Source organism: Lontra canadensis, unplaced genomic scaffold, assembly GCF_010015895.1.
Source record: "Lontra canadensis isolate GAN:19392208 unplaced genomic scaffold, GSC_riverotter_1.0 scaffold26, whole genome shotgun sequence".
Classification (NCBI taxonomy): Eukaryota; Metazoa; Chordata; class Mammalia; order Carnivora; family Mustelidae; genus Lontra; species Lontra canadensis.
Genome location: NW_022631020.1, coordinates 381,907 through 408,351, shown reverse-complemented (window position 1 = coordinate 408,351; position 26,445 = coordinate 381,907). Strand labels below are relative to the sequence as shown.

General features: G+C 41.3%; 1 protein-coding gene and 1 non-coding gene across 4 annotated transcripts in view; both read left to right on the top strand.

Moving 5' to 3' along the window:
• UBAC2 (UBA domain containing 2) overlaps positions 1-26,445 on the top strand; it is a 169,407-nt gene that overhangs the window by 54,624 nt on the left and 88,338 nt on the right. The window lies entirely within an intron of this gene.
• Positions 387-490, top strand: LOC116871565. Its single transcript, XR_004383434.1, has one exon. It is a non-coding gene; the product is annotated as a U6 spliceosomal RNA (small nuclear RNA).

The following is a 26,445-nucleotide window of genomic DNA, read 5'->3' as shown; positions in this document are numbered from 1 at the left end:
AAACCAACTGAGCTTATATAAGATACAGTGAATAAGGGCGCCTGGATGGCTCAGTGGGTTAGGCCACTGCCTTCAGCTCCGGTCATGATCTCAGGGTCCTGGGATCGAGTCCCCCATCAGGCTCTCTGCTCAGCGGGGAGCCTGCTTCCCTTCCTCTCTCTCTGCCTGCCTCTCTACCTACTTGTGATCTCTCTCTGTCAAATAAATAAATAAAATCTTTAAAAAAAAAAAAAGATAAAGTGAATAGATTGGTGATTGCCAGAAGCAGGGGTTGATGGGGTGGGAGAAATAGGTGAAGGGGGTCAAAAGGTACAAACTTTCAGTTACTTAAAAAACTCCTGGTTGTATAATGTACGCTGTAGTGAACAGCTAATAATAACATTGTAGTCCTCGCTTTGGCGGCACATGTGTAAAAACTGGAAGGATACAGAGATTAGCATGACTTCTGTTCCAGGACAACATGCAGATTCGTGAAGCATTTAAAAAATACTCTATCTCATATTTGAAAATTGCTAAGAAAGTAGATCTTAAAATTCTCATAATAAAATTCTCATATGAAAGAAAATTTTGGGGGCACCTGGGTGGCTCAATCAGTTGAGCATCCGACTCTTGATTTTAGCTGTAGTCATGATCTTAGGGTTGTGAGACCGAGCGCCACATCTGACTCCACACTCATTGGGAATCTGCTTAAGATTCTCTCCCGCTCCCTCTGCCTATCCTGCTGTCTCTCTCTCTCGCTCTTTCCAAAAATAAATAAATAACTCCTTAAAAAGGAGGGAAAGAAAATTTTGTAACTAAATATGGTGATGGATAATAACTAGACTTAACCAAGGTGGTCATTTTGTAATACATATGAATATCATCAAATCATTATGTTGTATACCTGAAACTACTATAATTTTTATATCAATTCTACCTCAATAAAAAATAACAAGGATGTAATTCAATGCAGTATGGAGTTATTACACTATTGAAGTAACACTTTGTAAAATGAAGAGGTTCTGTTATTTTTCTATATAATCTAAATGACTGACTTTGCTTTCTTATGAGCAGAGTATTTAAAATTTTTTCAAGAATATTCTTCCAGAAAATACTTTATAGATAGTTAAAGAGGGACAGAAGGAAATAAATCTTGACACCATTAAAGTAAGGGTAAGGGGCGCCTGGGTGGCTCAGTGGTTAAAGCCTCTGCCTTCGGCTCGGGTCATGATCCCAGTGTCCTGGGATCGAGCCTCACATCAGGCTCTGCTCAGCGGGGAGCCTGCCTCCTCCTCCTCCTCTCTCTGCCTGCCTCTCTGCCTACTTGTGTTCTGTCTGTCAAATAAATAAAAATCTTAAAAAAAAAATAAGGGTAAAATGACAAGACCTAGGTAAAGAGCTGGTAGGATGACCTCTTTGCAGCATTTGTAAAGTAAAATGTACAAAATATATATTTTTTGTATATTACAGTTCTTACAGAACTTTGATATGGATTATTTAAGCTTCTTTGTTAAAGTTATTTTTCAGAAAGAGCACAGTCCACAATTTTTTCTTTAAAAATTAAGATTTTTAGTTTATTCATTTGAGAGAGAGAGACAGAGACAGAGAGAGCACAAGCAGGGGGAGTGACAAAGGGAGAGTGAGAAGCAGACTCCCCACTGAGCTGGAAGCCCAACCTGGTGCTCTATCCGAGGCCCTGGAGATCATGACCTGAGCCAAAGGCAGACACTTTACCCTCTGAGCCACCCAGGCGCCCCACGCCTACGGTTTAATAGGCTTTGCCTGCAGTCACACTATAAACCACTAGATGGCAGCGTGAGGCAGAACTTGGTCATAGAAGCTGTAAGCCTGTTCTGAAAGTTATTAAATGTGGACCATACAGTGAAATCAGATAAATGAAAGAGACATATTGTAATTGTACAAACGGCACAGCTTGGATACCCAGTGAGTATTTTTTGGAGAGGATATACCATAGAATTTAAAACCGGCATTGTGTATGTGTGTTTATCTTTTCCTAAACTACATGACATAGTATTTCAGATACCATAGGTATAGCAATTGTGAAACTCCTATGATACAAATCTAATAAGTTTAGGTTCTGATTATGAGTGGGCTTAATACAGCACATCTCCAGATTTATAACTAAGCAAGGTGAGGCACTGTCCTGCTTGGCCCCAATAGTAACCTTAAGGAAAAAAATATTCCGTGTCATCTGAAAATTATTGGGCTAATCAAAGAGAATTATGAGCAGAGATTTTCTTCAAAGGGGTATAGTAATATTGTTTAGTGTTTTGTGTCTCTGAAGACTTGAATGAGGCACAGGCTGCATTTTTACCAGAATGCACGTGCCTGTAGCTATTGGTAAGAAAACAATCGGAACTTAGCAGAGGTGGATATTATAATCCCATGGTACAGTCAGCAGCTTTTGTCCTCCTAAATCATGTACGTTAGCTAATTCTTAGGCACAGATGGGGTAGTAGATTTTAATACCTTCTTCTAGCATTTCTGTAACAAAAACCGTGTATAGATAATAGGTATCAACAATTAGTAGAATATTCTCAAAGCCCCTAAACTGAGTAAGTAGGAGACAAGAAGTTGTCCTTAGTGATAGTCATATAGAAATTGGTGTTGTTGATATGGACACACACATGAGTTCCTTCTAAGGAAAGATAAAAATAAGGAACAGGAAGCTGAACCATGAAAGTTGATTTTTATTATACTGTCTGTGTACTTTTAATAACCTACAAAATATACTGGTATTTTGTGGTAAATTTTTTGGGGGGGAAAGTCAGTTTTCATCTTTTTGGCAGAGGGGGAGAGGGAAGAATTTTCACAGTAAGGAAAGGAATACCTTGATACTCCTTGTATAAAGTAACTACTTAGTAAATGTTTGAGTGTGCACATATCTATGCATGAGTGAATGAGAGAATTCTACCACATAGTTTACGAGAATGATCATCTCTCTCTAATTTCCTCGTTTCTGCATTCCACAAGTATGTATTGAGCACCAAGTTTATGGTAGACACTGTTCTGGGCTCTAACCATCCTGAACTGATCAAAACAGAGACTATTTCTCATTGAATTTGCATTTTAATTGGAGGTAGAAGGCAGTAAACAAGATAATACATAGTATGTCTGATAGTGATCTACGCTGGGTGAAAAATAAATAAACCAACTAACCAATCAGCCAGGACAGAGAATGCCAGGATGTTAGTGGGGTTGGTCAGGAATGGCCTCAGGGAGCGTGGGACGGGTTTGAACAGCCCTGGAGGAGTCAGGGAGTGAGCCCTGTGGCGATCTGGGGGAAGTATATTTCAGGCACAAGGAAGGGAAGCCAGCAGAGAGGCCCTCCAGAGTTGGGGGCAGGGGAAAGTTAGCAGGAAATGGAGTCACAAAGGTAAGAGAGGTCAGCGGTCCTGACAGGCGGCTGGCAGACTGGGTGTTGACTCAGAGGACAGTGCGGATCCATTTCTGATTTTTCTGGAGACGAAGGCATACTGGTCTGGTCTGTTGTTTCCATTTTTGTTCCTGTTCCCTTAAGATCGTGTGTAATCATTTTACACTTTTATACATTGTTCTGTTACTTCTCGTTCTCCAGTGGTCAAATTCCCCTTCAAGGCAGGCTTCTGCCTCCTGTGGTTTGTGATTTTTGATTGTCAGCTCATTTCCAGAGCCTTGTATTAGCCGTTGGAGCCCTCATGAACTATCCCTACAGAGGAACTTTGTCTTTCTTGCTGCTGAGTCCCCAGGGGTCTTTGTTGTCCTGGACAGGCTTTTATATTGTTTTCTTACTTTCGAGTTTCCATACCATTCCACGCCATTAAATCTAGGACCACAAATTTAGGTATGTAGGCCATGGATTTTAACTATTTGTTGGAGCCGTTTGTTCTTTTCTTTTTCAAGGCCCTTGATGTGAGCTTAATGTCTTCGCTGCTTCAGCGGGCTGAGTGGAGTACTTTGAGCCTTTTCGGTACAGTGTACAGGTCTTCGGGCACCTGGGCTCAGTCCCAGGTTTTGCTCCTTAAGCAGCTTGAGGCCATGTCTTCCAGCTCTGGAAATCTAGCCCCCAACGCAAGGGCCTTCTATCTAAGTACCGTAGGGGGTCACTGAAGCAGCATATGCTTTGGTTTTGGTCTTTGCTTTGATATTTGGGTTTATTACAGAAAGTTTTCAATAGATACAGAAGTGGAGAGAAGACTATACTGAATCCACACTTAAGCTTCCCCCACCTTCAGCAGTGAACGACTCATCTTGTTTTATCTGTATCCTCACGTACAGTTATATGATTCTGACAGACCTGAGGTTGACTGTCTTTGATGAATAAAGCCAGGAGCAGAAACGAAGGGTCAGAGGGTGTGTGTGTGTGCGGGTGTGTGTGCAGGCGTGCATATGTCTGCTTGTTTGGTCCCTATTTTGTGCCATTGGTCTGTTTATCTGTTCATGTGCCCCATACTCTAATATTTTTAAGTTATTTTGCTTTTTAGTGTATGTTAATGTCTAGTAGAACAAACCACTTTTTGTTCATCTTTTAAAAAAAAAACCTAACTATTGATGTACTTCTATTCTTCCTTGTAAGTTTTAGAGTAAGTAATCAGTTATCTTAAAATTTTAGCTGGAAAAAAACTTTTTGCTGGAATTTGAGGTGACATTTATTTTATAGTTTCATTTGGGAGAGAACTGATACCTTTGTTAAGTGTTCTTATTCAAGAACATGAAATATCTCTGTTGATAACATCTGTGTTTATTAGATTTAAACATTTGTATTCTTAGCTACCATGTAGTTTTTGTTATGGTAAATGCTCTTATATTTATTTATTTTGTTTCCTAAGTGTAATTGTTTTATTATTGGAGAAACATTACTGATTTCAATGATCAGTTGATCAATTACAATGATCAATTTCAAACGATCTTGCATTTGACAGCCATATTGAACTTTCCTGGTACTGATTCTGTTCATTTTTCTATGTGCCATGATAGTATATGTTTTACTTTATAAGAAACTGACAAACTGTTTTCCAGCGTCAGTAACATTTTGCACTCTGATCAGCAGTGTGTGAGGATCTCATTTATTCTACATCCTTAGGTCATTTGGCAGTATCAATTAAAAAAAAAAACCAATCCAATGGATATACAGTGGTATCTACTGCTTACTATTATTTTATTTTGCATTTCCCTAATGACTAAATTAGCATTTTTCCATATAGCTTCTTTGCTATCGGTATATCTTTGCCATCTCTTCCTCCTTCTTGTTTAAACTGTTTTTTTTTTTTCTTATTACTGAACTGTGAGAGTTCTTTAAATTTTGGACACAAGTTCTTTATCAAATATGTATTCTGCAAATACTTCCAGTTTGCCTTGTCTTTTCATTTCTGAATCCTGATCTTTGAAAGACCATAGGTCTATATTTTGATGAAGTCTTGTCTGTCAGGTTTTTTTTTTTTTTAAACTGTTTATGTTCATTGTATTCACTCTAAGAAGATCTTTCCTAACTCATGGTTACAGAGATTTTATAGTTTTAGGTTTTTTATTTAGGTGTATGACCCATTTTGCATTATTTTTATATATGATATGAATTATAACTTGAAGGTCATTTGTTTATATACGAATGTCCAATTGTTATAGTCTCTGTTATTGAAAAAAGTATCTTTTTAAATAGAATTACCTTAGAACCTTTGTTAAAAATTGACCAGGGGCTCCTGGATGGCTTGGTGGGTTAAAGCCTCTGCCTTCCGCTCAGGTATGATCCCAGGGTCCTGGGACTGGGCCCTGTGTCGGGCTCTCTGGTCGGCGGGGAGCCTGCTTTCCCTTCTCACTCCCTGCCTCTCTCTGCCTACTTGTGATCTCTCTGTCGAATAAATAAATAAAATCTTTAAAAAAAAAATTACTTGACCAGGTACTAATGGGTGTTTTCCTAGACTCTGTAGTCAGTCTCACTGACACATATGTTTCTCCTTCTCTCAGTAATGCACTGTCTTGATTATTACAGCTTTCTAAATCTTGAGGTCAGATATTATGAACCTTCGAACTTTTTTTCCCCCAAAATTGCTTCTGCTATTCTAATTCTTTTGCTTTTTATTATGAACTTTGGAATTTCACTGGGATTACACTGACTTTATATATCAGTTTGAGGATGATTGGCATTTAAACAATATTGAGTCGTCTAATCCATGCACATGGTATATCTCCATATATTTAGGTCTTTTTAAAAAAATTTCTCTCCAGGAATTATAGTTTTCAGTTTAAAAATTTTGCACATATTTTGCTAGATCCATATCTGGTATTTCATGTTGTTTGGCATTATGGCAATAGACATTTGCATTTTGGGAAAAAATTTTAGTGATTTGCTAGTATATAGAAGTACAGTTGATTTTTTTCCAGTGGGGTTTATTCCAGGAATGCTGATAAAATTTAATATAAAGAGAACTGTTAGCATGTATCATGTATTTAATAGGCCAAAGGCAGCAAAAGTGGTCATATGACAATTCAGATATAATCAAGTCATGCCCATACTTAAAATCAAAGCTTTCGATTGCTTTTTTTTTTTTTAATTTTTATTTATTTATTTATCTATTTAGAGAGCATGAATGGGGCGGGGTACGGGTGCAGAAGGAGAGGGACAAGCAGGCTCCCTGCTGAGCAGGGAACCCAACCTGGGACACTCTATCCCAGGGACCCCAGGACTGTGACTTGAGCTGAAGGCAGACATTTCACTGACTGGGTCACCCAGGTGCCCCACTTTCTATTGCTTTTTAATTGTATTTTTTTTTTAAGTGTGGTAAAAAAAAATCCCACGTAATATTATCATCTTAACTGTTTTCAGGGGGTGCAGTTAAGTAATGTTAACTATATTCACACTGTTGTGCAGCAGCTCTCCGGAACTTTTTCATCTTGCAAAACTGACACTGTACTCATTAAACAGTAATTCCCAGGAGCACCTGGCTGGCTCAGTTAGTAGAGCATGTGACTCGATCTCATGGTCGTGAGTTCAAGCACCACATTGAACATGGAGCTGCTTAAAAACAAAAAACTAAAAACCACAACAGTAACTCCCCATTTCCCATTCTTCCTAGCGATTTGTACCCACTATTCTACTTTCTCACGGAGCTGCTCTACTAGCTTTTTGTTGCTGTTATTGGTCCTTTTAGATTTTCTACTTAGATATCCATGTTGTCTGAGAAGAGAGACATTTTTGTGCCTTGCCAATTAATATGCCTTTTATTCATTTTCTTGCCTGTTGCACTGGCAAGGACACCTGGTGTGACGCCGCATAGGTGGAGAGAGTTGACAACGTTATTCCAGATCTTTGGGGGGAGACATTCACTCTTCCTTCATTAAGTATGTTAGTTCATATTTATTAGATTCTCTTTGTCAGATCGAGGAAGTCTCTTAATTTATAGTTTGCCTAGAGTTTTTATCAGGAATAAACTGAATTCTGTCCATTTTTTTTCATCTACTGGTGTGATCTACTTAGACTGCTTTTATATGGTGCATTACATTGATAACTGAATGACAGACATCCCTGTCATTCCTGTGATGAACTCTACTTGATGGTATTCTCCCTTTTATGTATTTCTAGATTTGATTTGGTGATATTTTGTTGAGAATTTTTATGTCTGTATATATATGTCATATTGGTCCATAGTTTTCTTGTAATATTTTTGTGTGCTTTATATGGTGGTCTGATAAAATTAGCTGGGACACGGTACCTTCTCTTCTACTTTCTTAGAGTATTTCTGTAGAATTAGTATCATTTCTTCCTTAACTATTTGGCAGTTTTGGCTGGTGAAATTATCTGGACCTAGAGTTTTCTTTTTGGGTAGATGTTTTTATTTTTTTCTCCATGACTTAGTTTCTTTTACATAGTAACAACTATAAGAAATTACTCAGATGGTTATATGCCTGTGAATGTTTATACACACATGGATGTTTGCTTATAATTGCCCCAGTTTGAAAGCATCCAAGATGTCCTTCTGTAGGTGAACGGATAAACAAACTTGGCACATCCAGACAATGAAATATTACTCAGTGCTAAAAAGAAATGAGATTATAGGGGTGCCTGGCTAGCTCAGTCGGTTAAACATCTGACTCTTGATCTCAGCTCAGTTCTATCTCAGGGTCATGAGTTTGAGCCCTGTGTTGGGCTCAATGCCGGATATGGAGCCTACTTAAAAAAAAAAAAAGTAATTTAAAAAATGAGATGATCAAGCCATGAAAAGACACGGAGGAACCTTACAAGCATATTCCAAAGTAAAGGAGGGCAATTTGAAAAGGCTACCTACTGTATGATTTCCAACTATATAACATTCTGGAAACTGGAAACAGTGAAAAGATCAGTGGTCACCAAGGGGGAGGCTGTGAGGAATAGGTTGACCGCTGAGTGTTTTTAAGTTGGTGAAATGATTATGTATGGTGCCATAGTGGTGGGTATCTGTCATCATACGTTGGTCCAAGTTCATTGACAGTACAACAGGGGTGACCCATGCTGTGAACTACATACTGAATGATAATATGTCAGTGTAAGTTCATCAGTTGTAACAAGTGTAGCAAGTGTAGCAAGTGGGGGATTTGGTAGTAGCGGAGACTATGCCTGTGTGGGTGACATCTCCGTACCTAATTTGTATGATTCCAGTTCATTTCAGTTTTTTAACATTTGTTTTTTTGGTCTCTCTTGGTAACTACTCCATATCCACTTAAAAATGGTATGTGTTCTTACATGGCTGGGTGGTGTGTCCCACGAATGTCAATTGGGTCAAGTTGGTTGATGTGGTTTTTATGTCTTCGGCATCCCTACTCGTTTTCTGTCCACTTGTTGTCTTAGTTACAGAGCAAAGAATGTTGAATACTTGAAGTCTAATTGTGGATTTATCTACTTCTCCTTTTTATCACCCTTAATTTCAGTTTTCTGTACCTCCTTAATTCTTAATGGGGTACTTCCTTCCCAGGTATTTTCAAAGTTAGTCTTTGTGCATGGCAAAGCTGTTGAGTCCTTGTATAAATGAAGATATTTTTTCATTTGCTGTCACTTTTAAATAATAATGATTTGTATGGATGAAAATTTTAGTTTAATGTTCTTTTTTTCATTATTTTCATGGTATTTCTCCACAGTCTTATTGAATCTCTTGTGTCTTGAGAAATCTGAGGTTGATCTTGTTCTTTTGTCATTTGTTTTGTCTTTGCCTTTGAAAGTTATTGAATTTACCCTTGGCTTTCTTAAATATCACTTAATTGGTAATCTGTATACGTACAGATTATTCTTAAATTGTATGGCTAACCCGTAATTGAAATATTTTTGTGTTCTTTAAATATATTCTCTCCAACCCCACCCCTTGCCCTCGGTCTTTTATGCTGACTTCTGGGAGAGTTCCTTAATTTTTTTTTTTCCTGGCATAGTAATTTATTCATCAGCTGTGTGTCTATCTCGTCTGTTATGTTTTTCATACTTAATATGTCCATATAATTTGATTCCGTATTTTTAATATGTTCTCTTTTTTCTTATATTGGTATAGATATTAATACAGATGATAACTTGGGGTTCTTCAAAAAATTCTGTTTCATTGGTAATACCATGCAGTTTGTTATTTCTCTTCTGTTGTGATTATATTCTAAGAACGTGTAGCTATTTGCACCTTACAGCTTACGTTCCCTCGAGGCATATTAAGCTATTTTGGCGATGTCAGATCAGATGAGGGGGGAGTGAGCCTCCCAGGGTAGAGACCCCGTAGTCACCACAGCACCCCGTCTGTTGCCCACTCTCGTTGGCTGACGTTCCCTCGGGCATGTGGGCTGTGTGGGATTCACCTTCAGACTCTTGGAAGTAAACAATATTGAGAAGAAACATTTTTCTTTATATGGTGATTTTCCTGGGTTCGGGGGGAGGCAGGGCATAGAGGAAGAAGTCGGTCAGGGAATGCTGCGCCTAATACCAGCCTTGCAGTGTGGTTGTTGACAGATGTACTGCGGTTCTTACTGTTGAGGTGCTTTGGGCTCATTCTGGTTTTCATCTCTTTTGATTGTACACTTGGTGGGTGCTGCTGTCAACCAGGGAACTCGTGCCTTTCTCTTGAATTTTTTTCCCAAGTTATTTTGATCATCTCCTCTTCCATTTTCTTGATTCTCTCTTAACAGAGATCCTGTTATCTGGTTGAACAGGTCTAATTTTAATCCTTTTTTTTTTCTCCTCTTCCTTTTTGTATTTTTGCTATCCTTGCTGGGAAACTACTTGAGTTCTATCTTCTAACATTTCTAATTAATATTTAAAAATAAACTTTAATTGAGTGCCTGGGTGGCTCAGTGGGTTAAGCCTCTGCCTTTGGCTTAGGTCATGATCTCAGGGCCCTGGGATTGAGCCCCGCATTGGGCTCTCTGCTCATTGGGGAGCCTGCTTCCCCCTCTCTCTCTGCCTGCCTGCTTATGATCTCTCTCTGTGTGTCAAATAAATAAATAAAATCTTAAAAAAAAAAACTTTTATTAAAGGACATCATGTGCATGGAAAGTATACGTATTTCAGAGCCTGCTGAAGTTTTACAAAGTGACATCCCTTTATTTATTTTCTTTACAAATTTTATTTATTTACTTCAGAGAGAGAGGAGAGAGAGAGCACACAAGCAGGCATGAGCATGGGGAGTAGAAGGGGCAGAGGGAGAAGCAGGCTCCCCACTGAGCAGGGAGCCTGACACGGACTCCATCCCAAGATCCTGATATCATGACCTCAGCCGAAGACAGACATGTAACAGACTGAGCCGCCCGGCGCCCCAGTGACATTCCTTTAAACACCATCCAGATGGAGAAGTAGAGCATCGTCTGCACCTTTGCTGCCTCACAATCACAGCTTCCTCCCAGAAGTCTGTACTGACTTTTAACACCTCATTTAATTTTGTCTGCTTTTGAACTTGGTGTAAATGGAAGTTTAGACTCCATGTCTGGTGTCTTTCTCTTAGTATCCTTCGGTTTCATCCACGTTGCCGTACCTCTGGTAGTTCCCGCTTTATCATTACCATCTAGTGTTCTGGCACGCGAGTCCCTGCTGTTTATCTGTTCTGCTGTTGATGGATTTGGGGGTTGGCTCTGATCAGGGACCATCATGAATTCTTTTGCTGTGAACATCCTTGAACGTGTCATTGGTGGTGTGTGTGTACACACCTCTGTTGGGTATATTTCTGGGAGTTGGAAGCTGAATCAGGGCATGCCTGTGTTTACCTTTAGAATGGGTTGCCTGTTCTCCGGCGGGTCAGGACTTTGGGAGCAGCCCCGCTGAGTGATCCTGGCGCAGGGTCTTTCCCAGGGTAGTGGTGAGAATGCCAGCAGGGAGCACAGTCATCCGAAGGCCCTCTTCCAAGATGATTCACTCACATGGCTGTTGGCAGGAAGCCTCAGTTCCTCATCATGAAACTGCCTAGAGAGCTACATCACATGGCACAGACATGGCCCCCCCAGAGCAAGTGATCCAGGAGAATTAGCAGTTGTTTTCATTTTAGTCATTCTGGTGGATGTATAGTGATATTATTATTGTGGTTTTAGTTTGCATTTCCTTAGAGACTGATGAGATGAAGTACCTTTTCATGTATTGAGTAGCTTTTAAATATTTTTGCTCACCTAGTTATAATTTCCGGTATTCCCTTTTTATTTTCGGAATACTCATTTCTTTTGGCATCCTGGTCCCCCCCCCCATTCCCCATGGACGTAATATTTTTTTCTTACATCTCTCATGGTATTAAGGATAATCCCTCCCCCATTGCCAGGGTTTTTCATTTCCCTGCACAGTTTCTGTTTCTTCTAAGTTCCTTCTTTTCCTCCTTGTTGTCTGCTTTTGATGTTAGGGGTTTTCCTTAGATTTCTCTGAGCCTTGGGCTATCTGTTCATATTTAAGAGCCAGCTTCTAAAAAGGGACTGATTGAAGAAATGAGCTTGTGTGCAAGGTGCGGAATGACCATACACTTCATTGTAGGGCCTCCTGCTTGGGATGTTTCCCTATGAACTCTCAGTATCAGGATCTGTACATTTACGTCTGTTTTTCCCCCTCATGAATTATCACATTGCCCAGAGCATACTCTCTTGTCTTCTACCTGTAGGGTATAAGTCTAGGAGTCTCAGCATTTAGTATATAAACTTTGATTTTTAGTATTATATCTGCACTCTCAAATATGTTTGAATGGGAGCCCCCCCCGCCCAAGTCACAAGACACTCCTTGTTACCATTTCTAGATAATACAGCCCAGTCCACCACTGGGATGGGCAGGAGTAGTGTCAGTGGGTGGGCAGACTATTGGGAGATGATCAGTGTTCAGACTGTCTCTTAGCAGCTCCAGAAAAATCTGGCACTGCTAATCCTATAGACCCTTGGCTAGTGGAATGTTCATGGGTTTGCTTCTCAGCTTTCATCATTGCTGGTTTCATCTTTTGTTTTCTCTGATATGCCAAGTTTAGTTAGCACTTGATTCCTCTTTTCCACCTCAGAGACTTTTACAGTCATCAGGTCTTCCTTATCGTTGTGGGTTTATGCCTTTGAAAAAGTTTCTTAATGCCATTCTTACAAGGTTTTACAAGGCGAGAACAGAGAAGCTAAGGACACGTGCTCCATCTACCATCCTTGACTGGCAATATTGTTTAAAAGTGTGTGCGTTTTAAGAACACTTAAAATTGTGGATTCAAATTTTTTCTCCATTGATTATATCAGGTTACCTCTACAAGCATTCAGAAATTTTACTTAAAGTCGTTTTACCTTATGTTATCCTCAAACAGTATTCTTTTACTCAAAACAAAATAGACTTTGTAACCAACTGCTATATTGTTCCATGAGCCTTTGTCCTATTGCGTATTTTGGTCAGTTTTGTCTCATCCCAATTCTCACCCCATCGTAGCAACCACTAGTATCTCTTCGAGGCTCATTCTTTGTTTCCTCACAAATTATGTTTCATTCATCGACTCGCTGTACTCTGTGATCCACTGGGGCAGTGGTGGTGAAGGAAGCAAGGAGGAACACGCTTGGTCTCGGGGTCTGTCTACAGGAGTTTAATGTTCTGCTAATTTCTGTATATACCATATTTGTAGCAGGATAAATTTCCTACAAATCTCATCACAGAAGGACCTTTCCTGTCTTTGATAATTAGATTATATGTTTGACATAGATCTTGTTTTATCCAGATTTTCTAATTACGCTTCTTGGCATTTCAAAGGATAAAACTTTACAGGAATGGGCCCAGATGATTCAGAAGGCTAAGAAACAAATCTTATCAGGCCAATGTATTATTTGATAGACTAATTTGGTTATTTGGACCTGTTTAAAATAATCAGTTATAGATATTTAAATGTGATTCTTAATTTTGTAGTCTTATGTTAGACTTTCAGTTGAGCCATGGTGTTACTGTGGTTAAAGAGTTGGCACCAAGAGGTAGTATTAACTTTAAATCTTGAAAGTGCTAAGGGATTGGGTTCTCTATAGCCAAGAACCAATTGGAGAGTTAGCAGCGCACCTATAATCATCTGTGGTCATCTTGAATATCAGCCGTTGGGATATTTTAAGGGAAGTGGGTATTGTGGGCAGAGTTAACAAGTGACAGTTAGCTTTCTGAATTATTTGTCCCTCTGGTGTGAACTTGGGCTAAATATTTAATATATAAATAATCACCACAGCTTGAATGATGATCAGTGCCTTTATTTTAGAAGAAAGATATTTCTCAAGATAAAGATAGAGCTACTGGGGCCTCCAAATTTGAAGTCATTGCATTATCTGTTTAGAATGAATGCTAGCTTAACTGAATTGGATGAGTAGGTATTTTAAATCCCTTCTCTCCTTTGATTCCTGTTCAGAAATGCCTTGTGAAATTGGTATGGTTATATTTATTTTACTGGTAGGAAAACGGATTCTCAGACTAAGAAATCTGTCCAGGAGTATGTAACTCAGTGACAGAGCTGGAATTTTGACCTACGTCTCCCCTAGATCTAAAACACAGAGTGCCTCCTGGTCAAAATAAATTAGGAGAAGTTGACAGGTTGGTGGTTCATCCCATGTATCAGTTTGCAGAGGATCATGTTTCTGAGTATAGATGACAAGAAAAACTTTGGCATTCTCTCCTAATGAGTTTCTCTTTATAAACTCTACTGTTGTGTAGCTAAAGCCTTTGGAATTAAGTCATGCTTCCTTCCATTCTCTCACCCTCTTCTCCTGTTCCCCTTCCCTCCCCCTTTAACTTCCTCCCACCCTTGTGCTCACCCCTCTTCCTTCTCCCTCCTTGCAGCAATACCTACTAGTTTGGTTGCCTAGACTTACCAGAGTAAGTGGGTACTTAAATGTGATTGCACCAAGCAAAGTTGACTAAATGAAAGAGAAGCTTCTCAAAGCTTATTTAAAGTGAGAGATATGAGATAATAAGTAGCCTCAGCTCATGGGCTGCGGGAAAAGCTTAAAGGTGACTTCTTGCAGCTTTCTTTGAATATCCTTGTCCTCGGACGAGGTCAGTCTCTTGAGAGATGCTTTCTGAGGACATTTCTTTCTTTTAAAAGATTTTATTTATTTATTTGACAGAGAGAGAGAGATCACAAGTAGGCAGAGAGGCAGGCCGGGGGTGGGGGAGAGCAGGCTCCCCGCCTGATGCAAGGCTCGATCGCAGGACCCTGAGATCATGACCTGAGCTGAAGGCAGAGGTGTAACCCACTGATCCAGCCAGGCGCCCCCGAGGACATTTCTCATAGCGCTCATCACCATAAAAACTGAATAATCCATTGTATGATGAGTGATTTAGTATCTGTCTCCTCCACCGGAACTGAAGCTTGACATGAGGTGACCACGTCGGTCTCGCCCTCTGATGGAGCCTTGGTGAGCTTCATGGCTCCATCTAGTGGGCACCTGTGTCGGATGGATGGGTGAACAGAGGGCGGACAGCGTGAATAAATGAATGAAAAGGGCACTCATCTTTTGACTGCTTTCCTTCTGCTTCTGTTTGGACTATTGCAGAAGCCTCCTCCCTGTCACCATCTCAAAGCTGTCATCTGCACTGTTCCACCCCCCTAAGTTTATCTCCAAAGGAGATCTTATCTTATTCCTTTACACCTTCAGAAACCTGTGGCTTCCCACTGCCGTTTGTTAGTGAGGCAGCTCACAGTTGAGTTCCAGCCAACCTTTCTAGGCTCATTTTCTCTCATTCCCCCCTTGTACTCCACACACCAGCTACAGTGCCTTATTCACCAGTACTTGTCGCTCCTGTGTCATCTCACATCTCCGAATTTACGTGGCCAGAGGCTTCTCCTTGCAGCATCCTTTCTCCCATGCCTGGCAGACGTCTGCTTAGCCTTCAGGACTTGCCTGGGATATCGAGTCTGTGAAACCCATCCCAGCCAGAACGGATCCCTCCTTCCTTTGTGTTCATGGATGAGTTTGTGCTTACAAGTTACACAGAACACTTATTACTTGGTTTCGTAACTACCTGATTGGCCACTTGCTCAGCTTAAGAGTAGGGTCTTCTCTTTTATGGCCCCTTCAGTATGCAGCATCTAGGAGACAGCATGGAGTTGTGAAAAGAGTGTTCTTTAATTCCAGAGAGATCTGGCTGTGATTGAAATTTTGGCCTGCCACGTGCTGAGTTACTTGAATTATTCTTTTGTGCTAATGCTCTTCCTTTTCTTTTCCTTCTTTCTCTCTCTCTCTCTCAGTAAGTCACCTCAAGTCTGTTACTCAGAAAAATATAAACATTGAATTTCAAATTTGATTTCAGTAGTATTTTTAAAGGATTGAAATGTGGACTTATAAAATCATTTCCAACATCTTTCCTAGAGAGAAATGTATAATTCATTCATTCTTACTTTCTCAGAATAGCTCTTTTCCCAGCCAAGGTCTCAGTCTTCCCATCAGTCCAGTGTTTGGGCGTGTAAGGCCATGTGTGCGACACCATCTGCTAGGAGTCAGTGAGCACACACTGTTCACATCCCAGGCACGGCATGCCACCTTGATCTTACCTTAATCCTCAGAATAATCCTGTACAGTGGGAACTGTCCTCTCCATGGAGGACACAGGCTCAGAAACCTTGAGCACCATTTTCGGTAACGTGATGAAAGAAAAATCTTGATGTTAGAAGATAAGTGCGAAGAGGAAGTGGCTTCTCTTTCCTCACTTATGTGTTTGATACTGTCCCAGGAGCGATTAGGAAATGAAAACGCTACTCACCGTAATCAAGACATTAGTCATGTTTGAAGCTCAGTGTGTTTGGAATCAAATAAAATGGGATACAGAGTTTCTTACCTTGGGGACTGCGGGTTAGTGTGAGAGGAGACTCGGCTTTTCACACTGCAGGGATCACACTGGCCGTTTCAGTGGGCAGAGCATCTTTCCAGGGGAGGGATTGAATGGGTCCTGTTTGAAAGGGTCTGTAGACTATCATCCGAGGGTTATGGAAACCTTTGTAATTAGTGATTATCTGTTTGAACATGAGGACACTGGTATAGTTAACCTAACCCACTTTCCTCAGTCTTGGTCAGCACTTTTGGCGGCACACTTCTTTGCTGCGGGAGGGGGAGGGGGTGCTCTGCTGTGCACTGCAAGGTGTTCGGCAACATCCCTGATCTCCACCCACAAGATGACAGTGGTGACCCCACCCCCAGTCACAGCAGCTGTTGCCTGGTGGCACATGGGGGGAGGGGGCAAAATTGCCCCCGATGGAGGGCCACTAACCTAAACCGAGCTTTTACAGTACTGATCACCTCTGTTTTGAGATCCTGTAATGTGCATCGTGCTGGGTTGTTAAGTAGCACCTTGAAAGGAGCCCACGCCCTTGAGTTGCTGTTGGCCTGTGAAGTTTGTTGAGATCTTTTGGGTAGGTGCAATGTTTCTAGTAGTGGACTGAAATAGCTTTGGTCGAGGCTATTAGTAAAAATTTGTTTCAAAGAAGTTTAGCATCTGTTTTCATTTCTGCTTTTATAAGTTGCTGTGCTACTCAATTCCTTTATTTTAGTGGTTTCCTCTTAGAACTTAAAACATTTGAGTATGTGTCGAAATTTCCAGTTTAATGGGATATATGTTTTATTTGAGCAGAAATAAAACTATTAATAATTTTAACTCAAGATAGGACAGTGGAAAGTTTAATGATGTTAAGTGAGGCTGAGATGACAGCAGTGTAGATAATAGTGAAGGGAACTAGAAGTCTGGTATATTCAAGATTCACTTCCTGTTCTTGTTTATCATTGGAAAGTTGCACCTTATGAAAGATTTGAGATTCAGATCATTGCATTATTCTAAGAAATAAAGTTCGAAATGCTAACCACGTCTTGGTAACCATAGCAAAATATATAGCACACAAGAAATAATCTCATGCCTATCTTAGGGTTGGATTTTTTGGGGTATGATCTGTGTTGAGTTCTGAAGTATATAACGTGCTTTTGTTACCTGAGGCAGAGGGATAAAGGCTTTCTCAGTAATAAGAACACAGGCATGCCTGTTCGCTGAAGCAATAGAACCAACTCCGGCTTACCTAGCGGAGAGGGAGTTTGCTAAAGCAGTTGCTAGACTATTTGAGTGGCAGAAAACCACTTAAGGATGCAATGAAGTCAGAATAACAAAGTTATCCCTCCCCTAAACTGATACTGTTTGTTTCCTTAACGTTTGTTGTTGGCTCATAGAACCTCAGGTTGGTGAGAACAGCTTGGTCTCTATTATTTTCAACTCCCGTTCTGGTGCCTGGAACAGGGCTTCCTTCATAGTAAGCCCTTAATAAATATTTGTTGTGTAAATAAATTACTACATCAAGGATATGTTTGTTAATATTAGCAACAACATGGAGAAAAAATACAGAGTAACATTGTGAAATGTATTATTAGTGTTACACATTCTATTTGGAGATTTTTTCCATAGCAGAATTTACTCTTTCTGCTAAGGAATCTTTGTAAACACATACTGAGTAACTGTTTTGTACCAAAGAGCCCTGTTTTAGGTATGTTCCTGGTTTAGATGAATATCCACAGCGGTCAGCCTTACTCCGTCCGTGAAAGCGGAGGATCTTAGAACTGATCGAGTCATTCGGGTCATGTCTGCGTATTTAACCGTCAGAGCCTAGATTGACATTCATGCCTGTCTGAGTCTAGCTCAGATAATTCCTTCTGTGTAACACAGACTTAATGCTGCTTTTTTTTTTTTAAGGCAAAAAATGTAGTGAATGGTCCTCTGTTTATTGTACAAAAAGTAATTTGAGTGTATAAACTCACCAAACTGGGGCTTCCTATTTACATTTTCTTTTTTTTTTTTAACTCTCTGAATTTTTTTTAAAGATTTTATTTATTTATCTGACAGAGATCACAAGTAGGCAGAGAGGCAGACAGAGAGAGAGGAAGGGAAGCAGGCTCCCTGCCGAGCAGAGAGCCCAGTGCGGGGCTCGATCCCAGGATTCTGGGATCGTGACCTGAGCCAAAGGCAGAGGCTTTAACCCACTGAGCCACCCGGGTACCCCTCTATTTACATTTTCAACGGCCGTGTTGCAGATGTTTATAAAAGTAGATGTTAGTGTCTAAAGACGACTTTTCGATTGTATTCAAATTTTGCTGCTAAAATGAGAAGTACAAAATAAGCACAGGCTGTAAGAAGGAAAGTGCCCCGTGAAGCAGTATCTGAAAAAGCACCAACCATATGCCACTCTAGTTATTTGGCTGTTCATTTTTATTTTAACTTAATGGAAAAAAACGGTGCTTTTCCTCTTCAGAGCTCCCAAATGCTTCCACTATGTTTTAGACATTAAGAATTTTTTGTGAAGTAATTCAGGCTTATAGAAAAGTTATAGGAAGAGGACAAAGAAACGTCCATAGACTCTAAACCCAAGTGCCCTAATTATTAACATTTTTCACATTTGCCTTGTTGTTTTCTCTCTATCTATGTACAGTATTTTTTCCGAATCATTTGAGAGCAAGTGTAGGTATAATGCCCCTTTACCCCTAAATACATCAGAACATATTAGTTTATACATATTTGGCAATTGTCCCAATAATGTCCTATTTTATAGCAAAAAGGGGAAAAAAGTCTGGTCTGTGGTCCAATCCATTATTATATCATGCATTTGGTTGTTATGTACCTTAACTCTTTAATCTGGAATAGTTCTCATTTTGTCCTTGTCTTTTATGTACTTGACATTTTTTTAAAAGATTTTATTATTATTTTGTTTTATTTGAGAGAGAGAGTAAGAAAGCAGAAGTGGGGTGAGGGGCAGAGAAAGAAGCAGACTCCCTGCTGAGCAGGGAACCCAATGTGGGACTCGATCCCAAGCCCTGGGATCATGACCTGAGCCGAAGGCAGATGCTTAACCAACTCAGCCACTCAGGCGCCCCTGAGCTTGACATTTTAAAGAGTATAAGCCTGTTACTTTATAGAAGATGGACCTTGTTTTAATAATACGGTAAAATTAAAGATTTTTTAAAAGTTCATTTTATTTTTTAAGATGTCATTTATTTATGTTTGAGAGAGTGTGCACAAGGGGGGTGGGTGGGTGGAGAGGGAGAAGCAGGCTCCCTCCTAAGCAGGGAGCCTGACATGGGGCTCAATCCCAGGACTCTGAGATCATGACCTGAGCCGAAGGCAGACGCTTAACTGACTGAGTCACCCAGGGACCCCAAGATGTTTTATTTTAGAGAAAGAGAGAGCATGCACGTGTGGGCATGCATGAGTGGGAGGAAGGGCAGAGTAAGAGGGAGAGAATCTCAAGCAGATTCCCCCTGAGTGTGGAATCTGCTACGGGGCTCAATCTCAGGACCCTGAGATCATGACCCTGAGATTATGGCCTGAGCCAAAAATCAAGAGTCTGATGCTTAATCAACTGAGCCAATCAGGTGCCCCTCTTGTTTCTTCTTTTTTAAATTAAATGCTCCTTCCTCCCTTTTGGTAGAGTATTTTGGCGTTTTCTGTGGCATGATGGATACGCTTAGATTGGCTTGCTCACTATCTTTCCCATGGTCCTCGCAGTGTGCCTCTACATAGAGCAGAGGGTGGAAAGCTGAATACTTTATTTCTTAAGCACCATCCCATCCAGCGTTCCGGATAGGATGTAGGCTCCTCCGGTCGGAAGAGCTTGCATGGTGCTGAGTTCATTGTGAGCCAAGGCAGTAGTCACATACGAAATACCAGTTTTGTGGTCTAGTTCTACAGACCCAACAGGCTTCTGGAGGTGATAGTTCACATAACTTCCTGATTCCCAGATTATAGTGAAATGGTGTGAGGACTTCCCGATTTCCCAGTGTCCTGAATATGGCAGAGCAAGCAGTCTTGCAGGGAGACCAGTTCTGTGTTGCTCCTGGGGGCATAGCCCGAATCTGCCCTTCCAGCCTTTTCGGCTGTTTTGGAAGTACTTAGTTCTGTGTACTGAGTCTTTTTCTGCCCCAGATAGCTTGAGAGCTACTCTGGTATCCGTAAGGGAATCTTTGCTCGCGGGACGGGTAATCCAGAGAATTTGACTTTTTGCCATTGGACGTCACATGTGTTTATACGGAGCGGTATACCTGACCTGAAGTACTTACGTTCGGACGGGAACGTGCTGTGAAAGGAAAAGGAAGTAGCTCTTTGTGTTGGGAGGTCAGTGGAGCATCATGTGTGTGCATGTGCGCGTGTTTATGAAACCCTGACGATCTTTCCATGCGGATTTCTGTATAACCTGTTCTTTGCTGGTGACTTTGTCACCAAAAGCCGTCTTTTACTAGGACTTCTTGAAGGTCCGTTGAGACTTTTTCTCCCATGTGATCTTGAAATATGGCTGTGGCCACACGTCTCATTCCTGTGCTCTCGTGTGATCTGCGTCGTGTAGCTAACTAATGAGAGGCGGACTTGGAGCCATGTGATAGCCACTGTTGTTTCTCAGTCCTCTGTGAGTCTGCACCTGAACTTCTGCTTCCACCCCTCATGTAACAGAAGTATGGGAATGTGTTGGAGACTACACTTAACCATTTTTAAAATGTGTTACAGAAATAATTCAAACATAACTCAAACGCAGGGAGACTACTACAGTGACTACCATGTACTCATCACCTTATCAGCATTTTACCTGACACACAAACTCAAATAATTTGACAACTGGATCCCTAATGGGATACTTTTTTTTACTTTCCATCCACCACTTTTCTCTTTGCTTCCTCAGTCCTGCATGGCCAAGACCTACAGCATCTTTCAACCCTGCCCCTGCCTCCGATTGACTGGTTTCCCTCTTGATCTCTCCAGACACCCGAGTGTGTGGGGACAGGCACACTCAGGCCATGTCCCAGGTTGAGCACTTAGCAGGTCATGGGACTAAAAACTGTCACGCTTTGATTTCCTGTTGTGGGAGTGTTGTGTCTATGGGTCCGTTTTGGTGATGCCTTCTTCTTAATGGCTATTCTTCAGGTAAAGCTACCAACACTCAAATTCATGACCTTTCCTTGCTCTTGATCCCTTGATAGGGCAGAGTCAGCGCTACACAGGATGGCGCTTGTGGTCCTTTCATTACTCTCTTGAACTGCAGTATGTATGTGGTAAACCAGTGCATAATCCAGTTGGCATTTATTTACTTTATTTTCAAAAGATTTTATTTATTTATTTGACAGAGAGAGAGATCACATAGGCGGAGATGCAGGCAGAGAGAGAGAGGAGGATGCAGGCTCTCTGCTGAGCAGAGAGCCCGATGCGGGGCTCCTGGGACCACGACCTGAGCCGAAGGCAGAGGCTTTAACCCACTGAGCCACCCAGGCGCCCCTTGGCATTTATTTTTTAAACCTAACTGCAGGCAGTATATGAGCAACAACCCCATATATTTTCACTGTATATATTAAAATGAAAAGCCCATGTTTCGCTGAAGGACATGAGGGGAAACTTGTAGAGCTGCCACCCTCTGGCAGGAAGAACACATGGCGATGTTACCATTTTTAGAGCACTATTAAAGCTTTTTGTAGCCTCCTTGTAGTTTCATTCTGACACACACTTTTCTTCTCAAAACCTGCATGGGAAAAGTCATTCTTACAAGTATAGAAATCAGAAATAAATGTTCTCACACTCTGAGAACACTGATAAAAGCCAGTCAAACGCTATTTGAATTCTTGGTTTGGATCACTTGTGGTAGGTACCGTGTGGGACCGAAGAGTCATGAGCCATGAGAGTGGCTTGCTGTTCAGTTGAGTAGGCAAGACATCTAAAAAACATTGTTGGGAGTGAGAAGCCACATAGTAGGTATGCAAATAAAGAGAGAAAAGTTCTTTAAAACTTTTGAGGAAGATAAACTATTGAAAAATAAGGTCGTGTATTTTCCCATGTGCGCTCCCCTCCCGTAGGTCCCTTCCTTCTAACGGCTGCACAATGACGGAGATTTCCGTAAGGCAGAGCGGCCTGGGCATGCATTATCAGGGAGACATTAAATGACTATATCTACCGTGTGTTTCTTCGTTGTATGCGGAAGGAAGAGGAAAAGCTGGGGCCCTCCTTCTAGTCACAGCAGAAAGCTGTTTCTATTTTGTTTTTAAGAAATCTTGACTTGATTTCATTGTCATTCCAGGTTCCAATTTAGTATATTTTTCATGATTAATATTCCAGTGCAAAGCACAGATTATCTGTTGCTGCCTAACAAGTTAGGACCAGCAATGATAAAACCCCTTCCCCATTGCGCTTTAATAGTGCAAATCCTACAGTAACCACAGCTAGTATTTGATGCCCCGTGGTTGGGATATATCTTACGAGCGTTACTGATGTGCAAGGTGCTGTGCTTGGAGTTACTCAGAATAGAAAGAAGAGGAGGTTGTGTTTCGGATGAGGGATGTAAGAGCGAATGCACGTGAAATAATCGACCATGGGCTGTGTGATGTTGGCAGAGAGTTTGCACGTTATTTCATGCTCGTGTTTCGTTGACAAGAGAACAAATCTAGAAGGGCTGAAGGACTGGGCAGAGGTGGCGGAGCTGATTAGCAGGCGGACCAGATCAGGGCCACAGGCTCCCAGGCCAGTGTGTTTCCTCTTTTCTTTAATTCTAATACACATCTCAAGTTAAAACTATGTGGCATTGAGTATATAAGATTCAGATAAGTTGAGGAAAGGAAGATGGGTGGCTGTGAGTAGCCGAAGAAGACTTTAAGGAGGAGGTATGATTAGGATGTGAGGTAAAGAGCAAATGGGGAAGCAGAATAATCCAATTATTGGGAACCAAATATTCGTTATATTCGTGGTGCAGAAACAAAACCATCGAGACCAACTTGAAAGGTACATGCTGGGCAGTAGAGGGAAATTAGGTTGCAGGGGCTTGAAAGTGTGGGAGAGGAACTTGGACTTTGTGTGGTAGATCATGGGGAACTGTTCTCCGTCCTGGAGTATGAAATGACACCGTGCAAGTGGGATTAAGGAAGATTATATTTGTTTGCCAGGAGAACTGGATAGTGTGTGCATTTTTCTTTTCTTAGGTTCTGTTTACTGGTCTGTTTCCTTCTAAGTAGATTGAATACTGCATTAGTCAGAAGGCTGGCCTATGTTGTAGCCACAATTTAACCCTGAAATCTCAGTGGCTAAGTACACAGTTGTGTTTCATGTTTGTGCTACTTGACCAGCATGAGTCGTTGGGGTGAGAGGTTGGGAGTTCTCCACTTACTCATTCAAGGATCCAGGCTAACAAAGGTTCCCACCATCTAGAACATCTCTGGTCACTGTGACAGGAGACAAGAGGGGGATGGAGTATCTCTCACTGCTAACACTTCAGCCCACAAGGGACATGTGACTTTTGGCTCCAACCCATTGGCCAGAAGCAGTGATATATGCCCCTAAGGGATTGGAGGGGATTGGTAAACAGTTGAGGACCTGGACCATAATTCTACTTGTTTAAGACAAGTAGGATAGTGATTAAGATTAGTGTGCAGACCCTGGAATTGGACTGCCAGTATTTAGGGCATGGCTCCCCCACTTAGAGCTGTGTGACCTTGGGCAGTTTACTCAGTTTGTCTGGGATATCATTTCCTTGTCTGTGAAACAGGGACAGTAGTAGGTTGAGCCTCACAGAAGTATTATGAGGCTTGAATGAGATTTTATACACACGCAGCCTCTATAGAGAGGTTGTGTCTATGTGTGTGGGTGTGTATATTGCTCCAGGCATCATGCCATGTTACTGTTAGCAAGTATTTGTGTCATTGTCATTGTTGTTACTCTGCGGGCTTCCAGTATAACATCTGGAAGGATGTTTCTTTCTTTCTTTTTTTTTTTTTTTTAAGATTTTTTTTTTTATTTATTTGACAGACAGAGATCACAAGTAGGCAGAGAGGCAGGCAGAGAGACAGGGAGAGGGAAGCAGGCTCCCTGCTGAGCTGAGAGCCCGATGCGGGACTCGATCCCGAGATCATGACCCGAGCCGAAGGCAGCGGCTTAACCCACTGAGCCACCCAGGCGCCCCTGGAAGGACGTGTCTGACAGTAGTTGAGGGACTGGGGGAAAGACATCCTTGCACTCCGGGTCAGTTTGCAGGCACTGGGGTCCAAGGGTGTGGATTTCATGCCCACTTCTACCTTTGCATGTGACCCGCTACTCGAGGTCCCTCATCAGCAAAACTGACATAATGATTGTCCCCGTCTCTTAAGGCAAGGAGGAGTAAGCAAAGTAATGCCCGCCAAGTGCTTGGGAACAGCGTGTAGGAAGCAGTCAGTGAATGTCCTTCTGAGCTAATTGACCTTTGATTTTAAAAGAAATTCAAGGATTATCTTTTAAGTGATCATTGTTTCTCGGAGTTTGGTGTAAAACACACCTGCCTTGGCAGTAGTTCTCATGAGTGCCTGTAGTCTGTCCTGGATTCAGAAGAAGAGGCCGTGTTGTCAGCGATCAGCTTTTCATTTTTCATTCTGACCTGAGTAGTCAATAAGAACATGTTTTTAGCTTTGCAAAGAATAGCAAATTACAATGGGCTAAGGAGATACCAAAATAGACTATTTTGAGGGCTAATTTAAGATCAGTGCTTCCCCTTTTAAAATTGCCCGGTATTTTTTTACTGATTGGTAGGAGTCACTGCCCTTGCCTCTTGAAATATCAAGTTATTTTGAAGCAGAACTCTGTATCTAGATTTAAACTGACTTGTTGGGTAACTAGCTCTGTTTTAATGCACCTGAATTGCAGGATCCCAGAGGGTTGCTGTCTTCAATTGCACACGTGCTCTAACATATATGCTTTAGTTTAGGTAATGAAGCGTTTAAGGTGTCTCTTTCCACTGAGAAATATTTCACCAGGGCTTTTGGAATTTTGTTAGTTATAGTCCAGAACAGGTATTAGCTGGATACTTGAGAACGTCTTGTGTGCCGGGCTCTGTACCAGCTGCTGCGCACAGAGCAGATGACAACAGTGTCTTCGTGGAACACACAGCCCGGCCAAGTTTATAGTCTGCCTGCTGCTGGCTTTTGGTCCTGTTCAAGGATTAGATGGTCTGCCGGCGTATAATGGACCAGGCTAAACCTTCTAATACCTTTTCAGGGCCTGTGTGATACAGTTCTGTCTGCTTTACGGCCAGGACAGAGTGAGGTTTACATTCCTGATGTTGCCTCTGATTTACCAGGGCTCTCTTTGGAACTCTGGTGTCTTTTTTTTTTTTTTTTTTTTTTTAAGATTTTATTTTTTTATTAGAGATCACAAGTAGGCAGAGAGGCAGGCAGAGAGAGAGGAGGAAGCAGGATCCTCACTGAGCCCCATGCGGGTCTCGATCCCAGGACCCTGAGATCATGACCTGAGCTGAAGGCAGAGGCTTTAACCCACTGAGCAACCCAGGCGCCCTGGAACTCCGGTGTCTTGACAAAACATGGGCGATGCTGTGTGCTCGTCCTGTTTCACAGGACGAAAGAGGAAGACATTACCTAAGGTATGGACTGTTGCGTAAATTCAGTTCGTCACATGTACTAATATCATTTCTGACATCGGACATTTACTGTTCTGTATCTCTGGGCTGTTCTGTACCATCATTGAAGAGTTGGTGCATTTATACTGATTCAGACTAAATAGCTTTGAGGTTTTTCTTAAATTAACCAAATATCCTTTTTAGAAAAACATACAATTATCGAGAGGTAGATGTAATTCGCTGTTATATAACCGTCAGCTTTCCTAGATAAGTTTTTCTAGCTCATGATTATTATTTAAAATTGTTAATAATGTGTCACCTTGTTCATATGGAAAATACTCAGCGGGTTGTGATTTTCAAACAGGGTGTTGTATATAAGGCCACTCCTCTGATCCGTAACGGGATACAAAGATTATATGACGCTGTCCCTGTGCTCCAGGTTTACCTGTTCGGTGAGAGAGATAAACGTAAAGCCAACTAATAGTCCAAGACACTGTAAGTGGGCATGAAGGCCACGTGTAAACCATGGTTTCATGAATGAAATAGGTAGTAAGGGCCTTTTGAAGGAGAGTGAACAGCTGAGTTTGATGGGAGTACAGACTGACTTTCTTTTCTTTCCTTCCTTCTTTCTGGATTCTTTGGAGATAGGATTGACGTTTACCTTTTTGGCAATATGACTACCGATTGGGGCAAATTAT